General features: G+C 41.9%; 1 protein-coding gene across 1 annotated transcript in view; it reads left to right on the forward strand.

Annotated features, from left to right (window-relative positions):
- LOC108785342 (carbonic anhydrase-related protein 10-like) overlaps positions 1-22,456 on the forward strand; it is a 341,295-nt gene that overhangs the window by 160,168 nt on the left and 158,671 nt on the right. The window lies entirely within an intron of this gene.

Raw genomic sequence — 22,456 nt, forward strand, 5'->3', positions numbered from 1 at the left:
AAATAAAACCCACAGTGGTGAATAAATACCACCAAAAGAAAGCTCTATCTGTCCCCAAAAAAGGGTATAAAATTCATTTCAGTACAGCGCTGCATGACGGAATAAATGTCAGTCAAAGTACCGCAGCGCTGAATACTGAAAATTACTGAAAAATGGGAAGGGGGTTTAACACCGCGGATGTCAACTGGTTAAACTTTATTTTTAATAAACTTTATTTTTTTTTAAATGTTTTGCCATCACAGGGGGGCTAATAAGCCCTTATAAGACAGCATAGTTCAGGTTAGAGGTTTTCTTTAGAGAAAACATATTGATTGGTCTATTAGACCTCCAATATCACCTCTGCTGAATCTAATCAAGCACAGACTGTGCTCAATCAGCTTCTTCACCAGCCAGAGAGGCCAGGGTTTAAGGGCCAGTTCACACCACAAGCAGTGTGTTCCATAGCGGTCAACCTCTGGAACACACTGTATCGCAACCCGGACGGTACCTGCATTCAGGGGCGGGAGGGGGCGTGGCGGTGCATTGAAGTTGATGGCAGTGCAGCCACGTCCTCCGCCCACAGTGTGATCGCCCACACCCAAACACATGGCACATCAGTGCCTGCATTCAGGCCCAGTGTGATCTGAAAAAATATTCCTAGCAGAATAATTTTAGATCGCTCTGGACCGGAACGTAGGCACTAATGAGCTACGCGTTTAGGTGCGGGCGATCGCACTGCGGGTAGGGGGCATGGCTGTGGTGCCATTGATTTCAATGCACTGCCACGGCCCCGACAGCCCTGAGCGTAGGGAGCTGGCTGGGTTGCGATATAGTGCGATCCAGAGGGTAATCACTTTGGAATGCACTGTTTGTGGTATGAACCAGCCCTGAAAGTACTAAACCTATAAGAGCTCAGAGCTCTCCAGAAACTAAGTGCTTCCAGATTCATATGCTAATCGCCTTCCAATGCCCATTTTGACACCCACCATGAAGGGCTCAGGCACCCAGGAGTGACAGGTAAACCTGGGACACATGGCGGGAGGGGGCACCATGCAAAATGACACTTCTACTACATAGCTAGCAGCTGAGACTAAAATGATAAAACTCCCACCTGCTGTAACAATTACCATGGCAGCAGTGAAAGGGTTAAATACAGAAACAGCACCAATCTCGTTCATTAAAATGTAAAAAAATTGCTTTTTTTGGTAGTTTTGGCTGCAGCAACTGATTTTTTTTATTCAGCAATATTAGGCCCTAACTGAATGGTGGAAGTAGACAAGAAGATTGACAAAAGATCTAAAAGCAGTAGGAAAGTTTACTCCTAAAAATAAATAAACAAAGCTCTCAACTTTGTAGAAATTGGCTCAACAGTTGAATTGTTTGTAAACTTTGTTAGCAGTATCACACTACACCAGTTTAAAACAGATGGCACAAAAACACTTCAAAACCACATATTTCCTCATATTTCACGAACACCCTCCCATCCCTTTTTTTGCAATTTGTAAAAATTGGCTAGCATCAAGACAGACTACAAGCACTCAAATAGTCAACAAATAGAAAGAGACAAGGCAGGTTTATCTAAGAGACAATAGCCATGAATATTGCTTAGTGGCTGGACAGTATGTAAGCAGCTTGGTTAGGTTGCAATATAAGAGCTAAAAAAATTGCTTTACTGTAATCATCCCCCAAGTCAAATGGTCTGAGCCCCACTTTGTCCAAGCTCTTTGCACTGCAACCCCTCCCCCTATATAATTTAGTGAAAACTTCCTGTCCTTGGTTGCCCCAGAGTGGCAGATTCCCAACCACACTTACTTATGTTAGTCTTACTTACCTAAAGTCTACTTAAGTTATTTTTTTACTTTTTTTTTATTTTCACAGGTATACATACACACATTTTAATTTTTTCTGTATTTTGTTGATATTGATGCGATGGTTGGCCCACACACATTGGAGGCCAGGCACGTCTGTGATTCCTCAGTTTTACCAGCATAATATTTTTCTCCCAGGTACTCAGTTTTTACATACATATATTTATGTCATAATAGCCAGGGCACTGGAGGCATAGTTGCAAGGGGAAAACCTACATCCATAGACTGCCTGCCCTTCCACAATGCAGGGGAAGTGCAGGCAGCAGTAAATGGAAGAAGAAATTATTTGGCCTGGGGCAGTGCCGAAACAAGATCTGCATCAGGTGAAGCAGAGGGAAGGGGGCCAGTAGCATGTGTGAGTTTAATAGTGGCATACATTTGATCCTACAGTAAAATATGTGGCTAACACAGATGAATAAAGAAATGCCCTGGCATCAGCGAGAGGAAATGTCTCTGTACTCTTGGTTTGTGAAAGCAAAAAATCCCCTGCGTTGGTGGTGTCAAGGAAAAATGCCCCCATGTTAGTGGTGTTATTGGAAGGGAAAAATGCCCCTGTGTCAGTGATGTAATTGAAAGAGAAAAATCCCCCTGCATCAGTGGTGTCATTGGAAGGGAAAAATGCCCCGGCATTATTTATGTCACTGGAAAGGAAAAATGCCCTTTGATCGGTGGTGTCACTAAAACAAAATGCCAGCCCAGGTGCTCAGTGTGGATAGTGTGGGTGCTAAGCGTGAATTGTGTGGGTGCTCAGTGTGAATTGCGTTGGTTCAGTGTGAATTGTGTGACTGAGCAGCATCTCAGCTTTCTCTCACTCTCACCAGTCCTTCTTTTTAATGGCAGCTCTAGCTTCAGACCAGGACATGGATTCGCCCCTAAAGAAGGCACTGTTCTGCCCCTTCCCTCCCCTTGTGCAATGGATATCAACAGTCAGAGAAGCAGAGGAAGCAAGTAGTGGAAGACTGACAGCCTCTGTGTTTACAATTGGCAGTGGCACTTCCTGATGCTCACTGAGGAACTGTCTGTCACTTTTACAGCTAATTTATATACAAATCCCATGCCTATTTGCAAATGGATAACCTGAGAGATTTGTATATGAATGAGCTGTATAGTGACAGGCAGTCACTTAGGAAGTGCTGCTGCCATTTGTAAACAGGAAAGTCACAGCATTCAACTTATCGCTTACCCTGTAGCTTTGACAGGTGATATGCATTGCAAAGTTTGGCAGAGGAAGTGGGTAGTGGAAGACAGATGACTCCTGTTTTTACAGGTGGCAGTGAGGAGGAAGAGAAGGATGCTGACAGGGAAGAGGGTTCGGGTGCTGACAGTAAGGAGGAAAGGTAGGATCCTCTCTAATGACCGTTAATTATCTGATCTCTTAAAAAAGAGCTTTTTTGAACCCACAGTGTCCAGGCCCAGATACAAGCATTTAGCAAGTCATTTTCAAACTTGCAGCTCAATTGCTTGCTATCTGGGTGGAGGCATTGCTGCTGTGGGAAAATCTATGCCCATAGGCTGTTCATGTTTCCAACAACCAAGGAGAATGGCTGCCAGCAAATGGAGGAGGGAAATTCTATAGCCAGGAGGAAGGACAGGCAGCTGCTCAAATTAAGTGCAGAATCTTAAGTTATAGGCTGCCGACCCTTCCCCATGTTTTTTGAAGGGGGGGTGTGTGTTTTTCTTTTCTAGGACCTTTTTGGCAGGGTGGGAGACTACAGAGTGTACACTTGTTGCTTCCCTTTGTTTGCAGCATATTACTGCATACCTGTAAAGTAAAGTAGTGTGCACTAAGGAACCTCAAATGTATCCTCCTAATGCCATAGCTGCCATTAAATGTGGGTACTCTCCTTTATTTTTTATGTCAGGCAGGCCTAAAGTGAGAGGCAGAGGTTCTGCATATGGTGATAGTAGGTTGTTTTAAATGTTTTCATTTTGAGCATTTTTTTAAATATTTACATTTATTAGATTTATCTTTGTTTTCCTGTGAAACTGTTCTGTTCTTGTCAAGCACAGGGCTGGACAGCAGTACAAACTTCCTACAACCCTAGGCAGGAAGTTAGTCGGCGGCCTTAACTTCACCTTGTTTCCTAGCAAGATAAGGCTGCCAACTCAGGCACTCACCTTGCAGAGGTGATGACTACAAGGAATAACATGTTGTGTGTGAGAGAGGAATGCCTCTAATGGGTTAAAAAGGCAGTTTCTGAAGTGCCAAGAGAACAAGATCATGTCTTAAAGGAGAACTATGAGATGAGTGATTTCCACTCACCTCATAGTTCTAGCCGACCTGTGACAATGAGACTGTCACAGGTCGGCTCAGTAGATCGGGAGGTGAGCGAACACATACCAGGTTCGCTCACCTTTCGATCCTGTCACAGCTCTCTGCCGTGACAGGGGGAGGGGCTGGATTCCCCTCTCCCCGCTCCGATCTGCCAGCGCTGACTGGCGGAACGGACGGGGGAGGGGGCGGGTACAGCTGGCTCTGCCTCTAGATAGGCAGAGCCAGCTGTCACTCACGCAGCTGGGCGGATCCCGTCATCTACGTCGGGATCCGCTCCGGCGTCTCAGTATGCCGCGAGCTGTAGCTTGTGGTATACTGAGCTTAGGGTAACGGGAGGACGCTAGTTTGTGTCCTCCTGTTACCCTAAGGAGAACTATGGGGAAAAACACCGACCCCATAGTTCTCCTTTAATTAAGAGGCGAGAGGCCAACAAACTCTGAAACTAGATAGAAAGGGCAGAAACTTGACCTTTGATGTACTTGACACAAATAATACAGGCTGGGCCATAGGTGGAAGTGCAGTATAGAGGGTCTCGGATCTTTGACATTTGAAATCCATTGTTCAAATATGGCCTTCACAAAAAAAGGAAATAAGGTTGGAGAATAGGTAGCACTATATTTCAATGCTTTTGGGAAGATGACAAAAGATTGGGAAGATTACTACAAGAATCAAAATACTGCAGAGGATACAACAGTGTAAACATGGCAAGCAGCAGGAAAAGGTTTAACCAGAGATAATAGGCCTAACTACTGAATGCCCAACTTATTTTACTTGTTTTTTTTCTCTTCTGATCAAATGTCCTTAGGCTATTTTATCTTAGGATTTAATGCTCTTAGATAGATTAAATATTTAAAAAAAACATTTTGCACATATTTAAAACATTTGCAAAGGTCTAACTCATAAGGCCTCATGCACACTATGTTGGAAAAAACATGAGTTCAGGTGCATTTGGAGCTCATTTCCAAATTCACCTGGACACGTGATGCTTTTCTATGACTGAATGCACACTTAAGGTGCTCATACACCTTACAATTTATCTGCAGATTTTCTGTGGTCAGATGGAAAAAGTGCAACAGATAGGACCAGGTGGAGATTACTCCATCCACACAGTTAAGTGTAGATGGAGAAATCTGTTGCACCTTTTCCATCTGACCACAGAAAATCTGCATCTAGGTGCATTTAGTCTAGAAGCGTTTACCCAAACTAGGATTTTCTGTGTTCCGAATCTGTGTAGCCCGGTTTTATGCAGCTAAATATATGTAAACATGTATTAATGTGTGTAAATGTAACTAAGCTCAATAACAACTAAACACAGGAAAAAGTGATCTGAGAAGCATAAAGTTGATTATACTCACCAGATCACTTCTCTTGTGTTTGAATGCAGTCAGCTAGTGTGCATGAGTCCTAACTGTTATGCAAATGCTAATAAATTCACACAGCAATATTTTATATTTATTTATAAATAGATCCGTTTTAAGCCCCCAGTTGGGAACTGACTTGAGAAAGGGAATGGTTTCCCCAAAACAATGTTCATCTTTCTCTGATTTAATTATCTAGTCTTATTGTCTACCCATGTGCTTCCCAGACTATTGAAATTGGTCTTAAGTGCTAATTAACTACTTATGCATAGCAGAGTAAAGCTATTTTGGGTGACACTCTGGACTGGTTTTATGTATATATTGCTTTTCACTTTGTTGTTCACTCTGTTACTATAATACAACAATTTTGAAACTTCTAATTGTTTGGTGTGCTGGTTCATTTCCTGAAATCTTGATGCAACTATACAGGGCTTCCACCAGGGAAAGGACAGGAATTAATAACAGAACAAAGTACAACTTGGGAAAGGAAAAACAATGGCCCAACAGTAGAGATATAATTGCTGTTCTTCTCTAGAGAGCAGGTCACAAACAAGCAGCAAAAAAAAGGAAATGCTTAGAAATATATGTACAAGTTTTTATATCTTAAGAGAATAAAATATATAGTAAAACTAAATGCAACCTATTGTTTCTTTTGTAACCACCCATTTCAAGCTTAGAAAAAAAACATCAGTCTTTAAAATACCAGACGTATATATTTCTCTGAAACTCTGCATGTTAATTGTATCTAGCCATTTGGCATCTATCTGGCATTCATTTGTTGGGATGATCTATCTATCCATTCCTGAAACTCTTCATCCCTCCAGCTATCTAGGTCATGGTAGGGTTATTAGCTACATTCACTGCGCTTGTTCTGTAATGTCATTTCACCATGCATTCAAGTGGCTTGATAATAAGTCTGTGCATTCCTGTAGACCCATTACTATGATGGACTCACTGGCCAATGTGCCAAAAGCAGTAAAGGGCAGTCAATATCTGTTAGAACGTCTTAAGTACATATCTATAACTATCTTAATTTAGTCCTGTATCTTTAATACCATGCTATTTTTTATTATACTGCACTTTGTGCCTTGTGATTTGTGTAGGCATGATGTGCACATTTACTATTTTATGCCAAAAGTCAAAATGTAGCCATTTCCATAAAAAATAAGAATGCCACTTTTCTTTGTTTCCTCTAAAGGTACCCTGCCAGTTAACTTAGAACGGAAGTAAACCCTGGAAAAAAGGTGCCCCAAGAGCTATTAGCCATAATGTGCTAGTATGCACAACATATTAGAACATTATGGCCGACCTATCTGCCACACCGATCCCCTCCAGTACCGCACTCCTCCCTCTCCAGTGCTTCCATCTTTGACTTTGTCCTCTTCCAGGTTTCGAGTCTTTGGCAGCCAACTGATAAAAAGTTGGCAGAAGAGATTTTTACTAGGGTTGCACAGATACCAAGTACAGTACTCGGTACAAGTACATGTACCGATACTTTTGAGCTCCAAGACTACACTAGAGAAAAATTCAAAAATTAGGAGGCAGCTGTCATTTGTAAGGAGCACACGGAGCTCCTGGGATTTGTACATCTCTGTTTTAATGTACGATTTTGTTTTTATAAATATAAATAAAGGCATGCACAGATACCAGTTTTGCAAGTACGAGTACTGGTACTTGTCAAGTACTTACAAGTACGAGTACTGATACATTTTTGTTTATTGTCATGTGACAGTTTTTCTAAAACAATACAGCCTAATGATTTCAGGACAGTGGTGGAGTGCCAGAGCCAGGTCCCAGCTGCAACCGCTGCAACCCTGGTAGTTCTCATGAAAATGCCAAGTATCTGCACTGGTACTCGAAAAGTATCTGTGCATCCCTATTTTTTACAGTCTCTTCTGCCATAAGAAACCAACCAATCTGCAATTTTCCTATTTACTAACACTTTAATGTTCCCATTTAAAAATGTGACTGAGAAGCAGAAATTATATACAAAGGTCTTCTGCCCCTCTTGCTCATGAACACCAATTAATTAAAGAGAAATCACTAGATTACATTTCATCTGAAAAAACACTTCCTGAAGTGTCGATCTTCTGAGTGTCCAGTCATCCTGTGAATGGGACTGCAACAGTGGAATAGACTTTAAGTTAGGCATCAGGGTAACTTTAAAGATTAAATCTTGTTTTTTTTAGACCTGAAACCTAAGTGAAAGAATATGTGCTCCATAGATGGCATACAACATTTTCATTACTCCAGCACTTGCAAAATACCTAAAGGAAACAGCATTATTACTGCTCTGTGATCATTTTCCTTGCAGGTTGCAGTTTTTATTTTTATAAACTTTGCTAGCTGACATTATTGAATTGCTTTAAAATTGCAATAATGTTGCTTAAAATAAATAAAACTGAAGAATGAAAAAGTTCTCCTTACCATGAACTATGAATGAATTACAAAAACACGAAGTCAGAAGCTTCATGATAATGTGGTAGGGACACAATAGAAGTATAGTTTCAGCATGGTTAAACTAAACATTGTAAACACAGAGATACAGTATTAAGCAAATTCAATGAATATGTACCGTATATGTATGTGGGGTGGTGAATGAGAGGGATCGGGCAAGCTCCAACCCTATCCAAAAGTGTCTCAGCTTGGTCTATAGCAAAAACTAAATGAGAGCTACTGTAGGTATTTGAAGGCACCTCTGTGTGATCAGCTCTTTTTTAGTGAGAAAGTAATTGTAAGATGTTAAAACTGTCATATAACAAAGGTGCTGTCAGGATTAAATGACAGAAGGATAAATGTTTTGTTAATTGACAGTTTTACTTTGTTCTAGTAGTCTGGACAACAATCTAAAACATTAGCACATTTTTATGTTTATTTAAAAAAAATAAAGAAACTGTATGTTTCCCTTTAAAGGTTTTTAAAGGTGGGATTTAGAGATGACCAGTTTACCTGTGATGATAGATGGTTTGTAAGGTAGAGATGTAATGCCTTTGTATTCCTAACTGTGACCAAGAAAGTGGAGGTGCAAGCCATAACTGGGCAGCTCATCTTGTTCTTAGACCCTGCCTTCTTAGTGATCCAGTAATCAGAATCAAAAGTAGGTGGGATATGCCTCAGAAGATGTCAAAATCCTGCCAAACCCTGGGAGAAGAATAAAGTGTGCATAGGCACTGGTACAGGTCCACTGATGCTTCTAATTGGAAATTATAAGCTACAAGGACATGTTTTACGTGGTGCTTTGTCATTTAATGGTGCCAATGAATACCTGATCTTGGCTTTACCACTTGGTGATCACTGACCTGAAACCAGGATGCAGCCATGAAGGTCTTAAAATTGAAATAGTCCTACATACTTGGGTCAGCGATTTACTGGCCAGTGCAGCTAGAATCTGAATGTTAGCTTCAGTACCTGTACTTTAAAAAACAGCTGCCATATTTCTTCACATGTTCCCTTTAATTCACAATTCAGCTTTTTTATTCGTCTTGTTTCATTGCTTTTACTGTAGGAAAGGTATGCAATGCTCTGCATGTACTTGTCTTCATAAAGATGTTGTTGTGTCCTAGAAACATCAGTCAATGCTTATCACACATCAGATGACCACTGCATCAGCAGCATCTCTGGTTCCATGTATTGCTGAGAAACATCAATATCTGTTACTTTCCTCTCTGAAGGCTTTCTCTAAAAAAAAAGCTCTCATTGAAAATGTTCTCCTTCTGATAGATGCATCATGTCAGCCTAGCATAAACACTACAAATAACATGCTGTGGGTTTTGCGATTCATGATTCGTGTGTTAATGCTGAGAGTTGGGAATGAGATTAATAGCTTCTTAAATCTTGTTTCTCTGGCTTCTTCCTAATTATAAAATATTTAGACAGCTCTGCAGCAGAGATGGGGTTGATTGGAATGTGTCTCAAGAAACCCATACAGAAACACATATAAACAAGCTCTGCTTGCAGGTGTTCACTCCAGTTTGAAACCTCTTTTTGCATTACAAAATGTAATAGTTTAAAATGCCCCAGTCGCCCAGTCATATTGTATTATAGACAACAGATGCATGGGGGGTGGGGGTTGATGCATAAAGCTGCTTTTGTAAGTGACAACTTTTAGTGGCAGTGGGTACAAGGAGAGATATAAATGGTTACTTTCTGGAGGAAGCATTTTAATAAATGTTTGTACAGGCCACCATTTGGCCTAAACCGGGCCATAGGTGGAAGTCCAGTATGGAGGGTCTTGGATCTTTGACATTTGAAATCCATTGTTAAAATATGGCCTTCACAAAAAAGGAAATAAGGTTGGAGAATAGGCAGCACTATATTTCAATGCTTTTGGGAAGATGCCAAAAGGTTTTATTTTATTTTATATTGCTTAGTGTTTAAAGTAGTATTACATTCTCCAACTATCTATGAAACAAAGATACATTGCCCAGCAAATTATTTTCTTATATTTTTCTTATATGTTTGCCCAAGCACTTAGAGTCATAATTTTTCCAAACAGCTGGCTCCAACTCTCTGAGCTTGGCTTCTCTTAACGTCCTATTGTAATGCTCTGGACTACAAATCCCAGAGACATAATGCTTATCCCATGGATGAGCCCAGGTGTAAAGCTTGGCAAAACTTTAATTTCTATTTTGTTGTCTGTTCTTGCAGTAAAGCTCAAGGAAACTGACCCAGTAGCATTTAAAAGTACTTTACTTGGTGAAAATGCTGCGTATACAAACTTAGGAAAATCAAAAACAAGCAAAACAAAAACATACAGGCTGCTACAAACAAACAATCACATGCACCCACTACACTATCTAGTACATGTACTGCTTTCTAAGAGAGGAAACACTAAAATAGTACTTAGCTTTAAGCTGCAGATTCCGTAAATTCCATAATGAACAGGACTTCTTGGCACTTAGGCGTTTGCAGGAAAATGGCTTCTCGTTGCAGTCTCTGCTATGTCTTTTGCTTAGAGTGGAGTCCTCCCTTGGTCAGAGTGATGTAAACCCTCCTGAACCTTTGTGCTACTGGGTTTTATTGAGATTAAATGGCCTCCCACTTGTGGGTGTTGCCCCTTAAAACTTTTATAAAAGTTAAATACCATGCATTTCACTTTCCCACCTCTAGGTGGCAGCAAAGCATCAATAATTGCCATCAGTATTTACGTCTTTAGGTCTTGACCAAACCTAGGTGTGATTGTTTACACAAGGCTTCCCCATAACACCATCCCATTGTGATACGAATAATGAGGAAACAATACAGGGCAGCCACACCATTGTAAAAAAACAAACCAGTTTGGTCTGTTTAGAAGGCACCGTCCATTGTGAGAAACCAGCCCTCTGTCAATAGCCAAGATTTCATGTCTGAAATATCCATTAGCATCGCAGCACACGTATCTAGTTCAAGATCACAAGGGACAGCACAGTCTTTAGCAACTCTCCATATACTTGCTCAGAGAAGGGATGAGGAGGAGCAGGGAGCAAGGGAGTGGCCTGCCTTGCTGTGCCTGTGTGTTTGTGAAGACACACACAGCTTACTAGCACACAAAAGGTTAGCTCCATAGGAACCTTGCAAGAGAAAGGAGCCGTCTTAAAACAGGAAATTAGGGCCAGGGGACAGGAAATAAACTTTTAAACATCAAAGAGCAGCATCCATTTAAATGGTTTAATCAGCATTCAAAATAGCTTTAAAACCATTTGACTTTAATATCCCTTTTTTGTACTATGAATATTTTTGTGGGTAATCAGGAATGCATAATTCACAGCATAGGTATCCAAGGACTGCCTGGGACCTAACATTACTGGGTGCACCCACTTGCCCTAAGTAGCAGTTACAAAAATTGTGTAATTCTCTTCCTTTGCCCTCTCTCCTCTGCCCTGGTTATTGCCTTTATGTGTCTCCTGCATCTGTAGACTATCTAAGCTGAATTTAACTAGCATAAAGGTGCCCATACACTGCACGATTCTCGTATGGCCACCTTAAGGCAAAATACAATACATTCGAAGCTGCGCAATTACACCTGAGAAGGGGGTACTTTGTAGATGGCACACAGCTGAATTACTTTGTGATGAAAGTTTTACAACCTGGATCATCCTCCAATTTACATTGGGTAAAAAGTGAATCTGAACTAAAAAAAGTAAAGATCTTATTTGGAACATCTACAAATGTTAATTGTGCCTAAGCAGTATCTTAAAAACATTGTCCTTAATTCTTCCTGAAAAATACCAATGCACTTTCTGACATGTGACTGTGCTTAGGCACTCCAGTACCCACAGACCTATAGCTGTACTGTATATTTGCAGTGTAAGATCATCTAGATCACTGTGCTTCTGACTGATAGAACTCAGTACTGTCAGTGAACATGTGTATGTATTTGGGGTGGTGGAATAAAATATTTTATCCGGGGACATTTTATCCCTGGGTACATAAAATAAACCTTTTTTTTATATTCACCTGACCCCTGCATCCACCAAAAATGCGGCCTCTGAGAAGATACGCTATTGGTGTAGCGGGAGCGATGCAAAATGCGAAGCCGGCTGCCTCGCTACGCTAATAGCATATCTTCTCAGAAGCTACACACAGCGCGCCGGTTTAAGTAGTAACCAGCACACGCTGTATGCAGCTTCTAACAGCGTGGGAGACGGGAGGCTGCGCTTGTCGGTGGATCCAGGGAACAGGTGAGTATTAAAAAGAAAAAAATTGGTTTATTTTATGTTCCCAGGGACATAATTTGTGAGGGGACAGTCTCCTCAATCCGGGGACTGTCACCAGAAATCGGGGATGAATGTAGGGCTGCAAAAACTAATCGATTATAATCGATGATTGAAAAAGTTGTCAACATTTTCAATCATTGATTAATCAGCTTTCAATTACTTGGCCCTGTTCACGGCTTCACACACACCGCGTGCCGCACCTCCTCCCCGCCTCATGCTTGCCACTGTCAGACCTGCCCGCCCACATCCACACGCCACACCTCCTCCCCGCCTCATGCTTGCCACTGCCAGACTTGCCGGCATCCACACTACACACGTTGCACCTCCTCCACGCCTCATGCTTGCCACTGCCAGACCCGCCCGCATCCACGCTCCACATGCCGCACCTCCTCCCCGCCTCATGCTTGCCACTGTCAGACCTGCCCGCCCACATCCACGCTCCACACGCCGCACCTCCTCCCCGCCTCATGCTTGCCACTGTCAGACCTGCCCGCCCACATCCACGCTCCACACGCCGCACCTCCTCCCCGCCTCATGCTTGCCACTGTCAGACCTGCCCGCCCACATCCACGCTCCACACGCCGCACCTCCTCCCCGCCTCATGCTTGCCACTGTCAGACCTGCCCGCCCACATCCACGCTCCACACGCCGCACCTCCTCCCCGCCTCATGCTTGCCACTGTCAGACCTGCCCGCCCACATCCACGCTCCACACGCCGCACCTCCTCCCCGCCTCATGCTTGCCACTGTCAGACCTGCCCGCCCACATCCACGCTCCACACGCCGCACCTCCTCCCCGCCTCATGCTTGCCACTGTCAGACCTGCCCGCCCACATCCACGCTCCACACGCCGCACCTCCTCCCCGCCTCATGCTTGCCACTGCCAGACCCGCCGGCATCCATACTACACACTTCGCACCTCCTCCCCGCCTCACGCTTGCTGCTGCCAGACCCGCCAGCCCGCATCCACACTCCACATGCCGCACCTCCTTCCCGCTTCATGCTTGCCGCTGCCAGACCTGCCCACCGGCATCCATGCTCCACACGTCGCACCTCCTCCCCACCTCACGCGCATCCCCACATCCACAATCGGCACAGGGACGTGGGGAGAAAAAGAAGTAAGGAGGAGCAGGCGTGGGGGGATGACAGCCCCCCCCCACATGGTGCTCTATAATGTATTGCTGGGATAGTGGGATTTGTAGTCCTCTATAGCTGATGCTGTTCTGCATTGCTGTATAATGGTATTGCTGGGAATTGTAGTTCTCTATAGCTGTTGGTATTCTGCATTGTTGTGTAATGTATTGCTTGGAATTGTAGTTCTCTATAGCCAATGCCATTCTGCAATGCTGTACAATGTATTTCTGAGTAAGTGGCAGAACTACCAGGGTCGCAGCAGTCATGCACGCGCACATCCCTGACAAGGCATCCCTCCATTACATTTCCTAAACCGATATATACATTCACACTACTGTTACATGGATGGCAAAAGTGGCAGACAGGGGCGGGGAGAAGGCGGGGAAGAGGGAGAGCGGGAGGGGGGGCCAAGTTGCTGCACCATGGGCCTCTGAGTTGTACTTGCCCCCTGGGCTAAAAGTTGCCAGTCAGCCCCTGGTGGTGGATGAGGGCATGCTGGAGAGGAAGCTGTATGTACTTGAGGACCTGCAGAGCAAGAATCTTTCAATGTTTGCTTCTTTTATTCTTTGGTTCCTCCACCATTAATGTGGTTTCTTTAATATTATACCACCAATCAACAGATCACCAGTCATCAGGGAGGTAGCTCTGAATTAAAGAATCAATGCCTTGTTCTGCCACCAAGATGGCCACCTTAATGCAGTTTTACAGGGTGGAACCTGGTATGGTAAAAGTTCAACTGCAGGGAGACCACAGGCAATACTTGCAACTAGTCCTTTGCTTGCCTTCTTTGGGCACTATTTTCTGAGTTGAGAAAGAGGAACACTGTGCAGCACAATATATTTAGCCAATAGTCACACTTCTGTCAAACCCCCATTGTATAATAACCATTAATAATTTATATGCCATATAAAACTTAACTGCCCTTTTACTTGAATAACTCAATCTAAACAATTATTACCTTTTGTATCACTTGCCCCTACTACTAGATTGCCACTTGCCCCTACTACTAGATTGTAAAATCTCACGAGCAGGGCCCTCCTAACCCTATTGTACTGAAATTGTATTGTATTGTAAATTGTATTATAACTGTACAGTCTGCTCCATTTTGTAAAGCACTGCACAAATTGTTGGCGCTATATAAATCCTGTATAATAATAATAATAATAATAATAATAATAATATATGCCAAAAATAATTGGTGAAACCCAGAAATGTTTCTTTTCTTACCATTAATTTTCTGTTACAGTGGATGTTCAAAATTTTCCACCTCATTGCTCCACATAGAGGTGGTATTCTTACATATATGCTTATAGGTTATGAACCATATCGGTTAATGTGTAATTGTTACACACTATAGTTGTATCATTTTATTTTATAGGTGTTCAAAATAGCAAACAAGATAATTAAGCAAAAAGATGAAGGTTTTAGTGCAGAATAACCCTTTCAGTAGATAAATGGAACCTTTTCATAAATATCTGTGCAGCAAAACAAAAAGAGGGACAACTGAAGAGGAAAGAGGAACAGAGGGATTTGGTTTCAAATGAATGACAATCCCTTGAAATGAGGAACAATCGTGAGGTATGACTTTTACAGTAAAAGTTGATCGAGCCTTACAGTAGGGAAACTGAATTCTCTACTTTTGACTCTTTCTGCTAAACATTTGCAAGCAGTTTGAAACAATCTCGTTTGCAACATCACGCCTTGCAGATACAGACTGCATTCCAACAATAATACAATTAGTTTATCTAGTAGTTAAAGAGCATAGATGGTAAGTATATAGAGTTTTTTTAGTAGTATAGTCTACCCTAAATAATAATTAGCATCACCTGAAATCTAAGATATTAATGGCAAGCTGGTACCACAATATTTAAGGTAAGTCAACCAGCAATATAGTCACTTGTTGGTCATTTTGTCTTAAAACTGCCTGTAAACATGCCCCCTCAGCATTGGTGGACAGTAGTTGGCTATAAAAATAAACCACCCCAGAATTGGTGGCCAGTGGCTGCTGTAAAAATAGCCCCCACCACAGCATTAATGGGTTGCATTGAGCAGACTATTTGAAGAAGTTGATTTCTCTGTTTGTTTGCAAACGTATATATATCTGATGAAAAAAGGCAAATAGCCTAAGACAATCATATTTGGATATCGTGCAATAAAAAAAAACACTTGAGCTTGCCAACAATAATTTGAAAGGTTTGTGGATATTTTTGAGGTATGGTTGACAGTCATGAAGAATTTGTGTCCTTTAAAATACAGGGCATCCATGGCAAGCTAGATTTTTTTAATGTTTGTCATTTGAAAGCATATTCTTTTTCATTTTGGATGGCTGGTCTGTTTTCTGCACACACTTTGCATTTATGTTACTATTTGTTTGATGTCTGAACATAGCAGGTTAACACATTATTATTCTTACACATGCTTTAGAATACTAAATGGCTTAATAAGGAGCCCATTAGCATTTCTGGCATTTCTGTGACCTAATTATAGAAGGTTAATGAGAAAGTGAATGATGCAGTGGTCAAAATTCCTGCAAGCATTTTTATTTTTCGGAGTAGGTCACTCTTTCTCATGCAGCTGTGTAACTGCTCTCAGAATGACATACTTTTGTGTCTCTTCTGTAAGGTTTGTAACAGCTCAGGGCATATTGATACTGTAGACTGCATGGAGTAAACAACTTTTTCATCAAAAGGATTCCCTTTTGTTTCAGGTGTCTTTGTGTTCATCTTATCATTCCTCAATACGGGCTACTGCTCTGGCAATGTTTCAAAATAGGTGCAGAGAACTGTAGGTTAGCTTTGTGACCTTTATCCATAACTTGCATTCTTGAAAATGTATCATTTAATAGTCATAGTTCTGAAACATTTTGCAGTTTATTTTTTTCCCTTCACATTTATGTATGTTATATTACCTAGTCACTGCTTACAGAGACCCTGTTACTTGGCTCATTCAGGGGCATGGTTTCAATAAAATCCTCACCAGACCCAGCCGCACAATATTCTGTGTAAACTCCATGTCAGAGGGTGTCAGAGCTTACACAGGAGTAATGAGGTCCCGCCCTCTATCATGTGACAATGTTCTAATTTAGCTATTGTCCACTAGACCAAAGCACTGCATCATGGGAGATGATTAATGCACTGCTGTACCTGGAAGCATAGAGTATTTTGCGACAGCTGCAATGAAGGGAGTATTGGCAGGAGAGTGCTTTGAAGGGGAGTATAAGAGGGTAAGGGAGGGCTTTCATGAGACCCTATCATTTTGCTTGAAAAGCCAAGTGTCGGGGCACTCATTGGACTGTCTCTGATGTCTGTATGCTTTTTTAGTGCAAGTGCAGTACAGCTTTGGTGCAGCAATATGTACCTTCCATAGGAATGAATAATAAGGACAACACATGTAAATACAACTAATAAAAATGCACAGATGTAAATGCAGCCTCTTACTAACTGAGGATAATATACCGAGACAAGAGTTGTTGGGATGCATACAAAAGTACCAAAAAATCACTTACCTGAAAAATATATTTTTTTCTCATTTTAGGATGGTGGGCAGACACGTGAAAAAAAATATTTTTAGTAATAAATGGAGAATTTTGGACTGAATCAGCCTCTAGTGACTTATTTGCCTTGGATTACCCCTGACCTTTGTGGGTGTTATCACTGCCGAATGCATTCCCTTTATTACATTCCCTTTACTATAAAAATGCATTTTAAAAAGTCCAGCAGAGAGTGTGAAAGCACATCATAATGGCTACAGCAAGGGTTCAGGCCCAATAACTCGAGCACAAAGATCTCACTAATAGGGTCGCTAGGAGATATTAGACAAGAATAGTACGGACAGCGCTCTCGGATTAGGCCAGGGGAATAGGATACTGTAGCTCTACCTCGCCTGCAGCCCTGGGAGACAGGAGGAGTACCTGCACTTGTGGAACCAAAGAACAAACGTGAGGGTGCAAGGCAGAAGGGGCTATAAAACTAAGTTAAACATAGTGAGAGAAGCAAAAGGAAATGGAACACTTACTTTGAGTGGGTCTCGGGACCGGATGGATGTAGAGCAGTGGAGGAGATTGTGAAGTCCAACGTGTACAATCAATGAAGGCTGGTATGTTGCCTAGGAGATATTAGAAAGAGTCAGGTGATTTAACTTAGCATCTATTGAAAACTGTATTATCACTTTTAGTTGGTCTGACTCATTACTGAAATAGACAGACTGGGTCATCACGGCCCTTGGGAGACCACAAGTAATCACTTTTGTCCTTGCCCTTAAAATATATCAAACCTTTTGAACAATTTCGTTCCAAATGCTCTCTAAAAACCCCAACACATACATACATCGTGTGTGTATATATATATTTATATTTACCCATTTATATTGCTATACATATATATAGGTATATCTATATAGACATACTGTATATAGATATATCTATATAGATATATCTATATAGATATATATATACCACCAAGGAGCCAGCTTCTCCATAATGCATATAGGCAAAAGCAACTCATACACTGCAGTGCACTGCCTCCCTATTGAGGAGGACTGGAAGACTGCCGGACTGCATAGGCCCTGGCCACTGTAGGATGTTGCTGGCTGATCCCAGGTAAATAATATAGGATATAAATGCCATAAAAGGGTAGTTGCCCCCAAGTTGCTTGTTCTGCCTTAACTATGCATCCATATCTGGATTGCACATGTACATTGCAATTCTAAAATGTCTTCCCAGTTTTCAACAGGTCAATTGTTTCCTCTTCCTATCCCATTCCACATCTTACTAGCTTTGTGAAATTCTCCTCACCTCTGAGAAAGCTTGTTAAAGAAAGCCTTTACTGTGGAATTGTGTAGGCTGCCAATACTAGCCTCTCTCTCTGAAATAATAGTTGACAATTTGCCAGTACTTTCTGTGCCACTAATCTGGAAATATGCCTATTAGGAGTTTTAACTTCACTAGGACTTTTCTGATCTGCATGCTTGTTCCAGATATAAGATAGTGCTAACGCCAGAGACTTGCAATTTTCAGAAGGAGGTCAGCAAACCCCAAACATCTCCCAGTGCAGGGTCCTTTAAGAAATGGTAAATAACATTTTGTTAAAAAAAGTAGGCAGTTTATTTTTACATCGACACACGCCGTGAGATGCTACCACTCTCCCCAAAGTGTCCCATCACACCCTCCTGAAGAAGTGGCCATCTTAGAGCCACAAAAGGCGTTGATAGTTATGTGTGTGTTTCATGGAATAAAAGTCTAAATTGAAGAAACACAATCATTTCATCTCTTCCATCTGGGCGCCTCTGCTGTCTTGCACCTACGTCTTTTGGGGGGGGGGGGGATTCTGGTCTCATCTCTCCAGTACACATAGGGTCCCTCCATAGCTGCCAAACTTTGGATCATCCGAGCTCCACCCAGGGGAGCATTGAGAGCGACCATCCTTCGCGGGGTCAGAAATATTCTCCGCACCCCTTTTTGCACCTTAGGTTGCCGGATATGCCCAAGGGGATTTCTCGCAACCTATCTTTGTGAGTATCACACTCTTTCTTCTACATTTATTTAAAACATATCTATAGCTTTGTACTATAAAATGCTACACTCAGCAGGATCTCTCCTGGGGCTTTTTGTCCTCAATTTTGTTGCTCCCACTTTTTGGAGTTGTTGTTTTTTCAAGCTATTTTTACATCTACAGTATAACCTATAAAATATAATATATTGCAATGTCTCAATCTATTAGTGATAATTGCCATAGGTGTGAAAAATAACATATTATAGTAGAACAAATTGTTTTTATATATATTACTCTATGCAAACAAAAATGGTAAAGAAGTGAATTACAATAAGATGTCACCTATTTTTCGGTGATCAGTCATAGCATATCACACATTATTCATCAAGTGTCACTAATTTTTTCATGAGTCACACATGACATTTCATTCTTTATGTGTCTGTTATCACACATCCTGCCAGCACTGCAACATGCATACTTTATACATGATTGATCAATTATCTATTTAGAATGAGAAATGAGAATTGGTAATGTTCCATGATATTTGATAGAGCTATAGATGTAGCATCCATCATTGCAGTTTATGAAAGACACAAGTGAAGTTTTGTTTTGAGAAACTGGTTTTTATTATATTGAATTCTAGGTTTTGTTTGAAACAGTAATACATAACGTCTTAATAGATCTCCTGTTCTGTATCTCAGTATCTCAGAAATTATTGAAGCTAGCAGATTAACATGACAAATAGGTGTCAGAAACATTTAATTGCACTGCTCACTGTGTCCGCCTGTTGTATTTGCTACTGGTCCTTCTGTCCTACTGGATCCTACTCCCTGCCTGTTTATGCTTCTGCTTTTATTGCTTTATGTTACTTTAGCCCTCATTCACACTAGAAAAGGCCGGCACGTACATCTCCCTGCTGTGTGCACAGCCGTATCAAGCAGCTCCCAGGAAGGTCAGGTGCTGCGTGTGATTAGTACGCAGCCCCTGTCCTTCTCTATGGGAGTACGCAGCCATACCCCCCATATGCTCACCTCAAGTGCAGGTCTGTACGGGGGCGGGTGTCCTGGCTCGAATGCAGACAGGATCCACCCTGTCAGCATACAAGTACACTCACCCGCACAGACATGCAGGGCGGGTGAGCGCAGGGCGGCTTACGGTCGCGTACTCCCACAGAGAACAAAAGAGGCTGCGTACTAATCATACGCGGCACCTGTCCTTCCTGGGAGCTGCTCGATACCGCAGTGCACGTAGCATGGAGCTGTATGTGATGGCCTTTGCTAGTGTGAATGAGGGCTTAAAAAGTCACAATAACCTATGCTCCAGTTGCCTGTTATAGCATTAATTCATGGATTAACCCTGTTTGTGTTGTGACAGTGCTGTTCATGGTCATGGTGTGATAAGAGCTAGAGGGCACCCAGGGTACTCACCCATACAGGCAGAGAGGCTTCAGGGTGCATATTGCAAAGGGAGAAAACTAGCTTTTCAGTTTTCTCCAGCATTGATAAACTCTGTTATGGTCCTGTAACCCAGAGGCTTTGGAGAGACTTGGGTGGGATGAAGCCTACATATCTGGGTCCATGTTTTGGTATTGACTAACACCCATTGATTGTGCTGCTGTGCACAGCCCCTATGGTGAGGGTGCTGATAAATGTTCAGGGCTCCACCTGGGAGACAGAGGAGGTTTCCATCCAGGAGTCAGGAGGACTCCACCTAGGAGTCAGAGTGGAGGTCAGGGCAGCAGGAAACTGCGGGTTGTGAACCAGGTGTGCAGGTTAGCATGGAGTTGAGACTGTCTGGAGGAAGCAAACAAGGACTTGAGGATTGAGGCCGGAGCAGCGGTACTGCAAGAGCAAAGCCAGGAGGCTGAATATAAGTTTATTTTTGTCAAGAGAGATGTTGAAAAACCCCTGCGAGGGCAACTGCATTGTTATTTTTGAACTTTCTTTTAATAAAAGAGGGCAAAGAACCCTTAAAGAAGATTTCAGTGAGTGGATGCATCCTTAATGCTCTACTAGCAAAACTTCACAGTGCTTAAAGCAGACCTTTGCACTCAAAAATCAAATTCTACCAATGCATCCCTCTATGTATGATGATTAATAATAACATAGACATGTCAGGTGTCAAATGCTGTGATCTTGAAATACTTACAATTGCAGGGCCATTCACTTCCTGCTTTGAAAGGGCAAAATGACTTCAGTTTGCCAAAACAATGCACACTGGGATAGCCTTGCCAGCAGCAGAGCATTGCTGGGAAACTTTATCTGCAATCTCACAAGATCTCAGGGAAAGGCATTTTCCTCCCCTGAGATGATGTGCATGGTCACATGTCCTAGTCACATGTCTAGTCACATGTGCCAAAAATCTAGGAATTAAAAACAGAGCTAGTAATCTGCCCTTAGTAAACATGGCCACTGCCAGTAGCCTGGGGAAGAAAAGAGAAATAAGGTATGCAAAGATACAAAGCCTGCAATTATCTAGAAGTATGTGTTAGTAGATTGTCATTACTAAACATTTTCTAAAGGCGTGTTTGTTGTTATTTTAAAGATATGAGTAATTTAGCCTGCCAGTAAGGTAATCACATGGGTCCCCGTCATAACAGCAAGAGTCCATCCACAACATAAGTGGCCCTGGGAAAGACCTGATGTAATAGATTCACCTCTCCTAGGTTCCGGGCACGCTGTGCGGCGCTTCCTCCTCTCCAGCAACATCACACGACTCCTCCCACATAGCAGCTTTAAGCCGCAAAATTCAATTGCCCGGAGTTCGCGTGTGACAGTAGATGCCGGGCAATCCAGGACTCTCTGCCACTCTCCAGCTCATTGGAGAATTCCCCATACAGCCCGTGCTTCACATACAGCCGTGCTCCCCATAGAGTCTGTGCCTCACTTCTGTGCCGTCTAACCAGCCACAGGTTTCATTCTCTCCTGCTGAAGGAATCATGCAGATGGCATCTTTATTCCCTACAACAATGCATTAATGAATGCAGAGCTAAATTAATTTGTACCATTTATATTGTAGCTTTTATGCTACTATATTGGATAAATGTTATTTCTTTATTTTGAGTCAATTTGTAAATTAGGTCAAATCTGAAATACAGTAAAGTATCTTAACAATATTCTAAACACCAGTCAGGCTTTAAATACACAGAGCAAATATACTTGTTTCCAGCAGCTTGAGTGTTAAAATGCTCCCGCTTCATCGCTGCATGTTTTTCACCCTCCAGTCTCCTACTCCTTCCACTGCACACAGTGGTTCCTGCTGCCAGCTTGTACATTCTGTAGAGACATATGAGCCGACAGGAGGAACCACAGCATGAGGTAGGGAATTATACACATTCAGAAGTGTGGAATGCATGCAGCAGTCAGGGTACAGTAAAGTGGCACTTTTTATTTCAAGGGCCACCTGAAAGGTAAGTATATTCACTTTTCTTTTTACAAGCTGTCTCATGTTTAGAAGTGACCCTGTAAGATAACTAAGTGGTTACTAGATTTTTTTTAGGAGTTTATTTGAAGCGTTCCATAAATATGTTTGTAATTATATATTTTACATAAAATATTTTATTTTTATTCCTTTTTGGTGGTCATTATTTTGGTGATACTTTTGTGACAAAAGGCTCATTCACACTAGCTGCACATTAGTATGCATTGTTACAAGTGTGA

The sequence above is a fragment of the Nanorana parkeri genome, unplaced genomic scaffold (assembly GCF_000935625.1).
Source record: "Nanorana parkeri isolate BGI_ZX_2015 unplaced genomic scaffold, ASM93562v1 scaffold156, whole genome shotgun sequence".
Lineage (NCBI taxonomy): Eukaryota > Metazoa > Chordata > Amphibia > Anura > Dicroglossidae > Nanorana > Nanorana parkeri.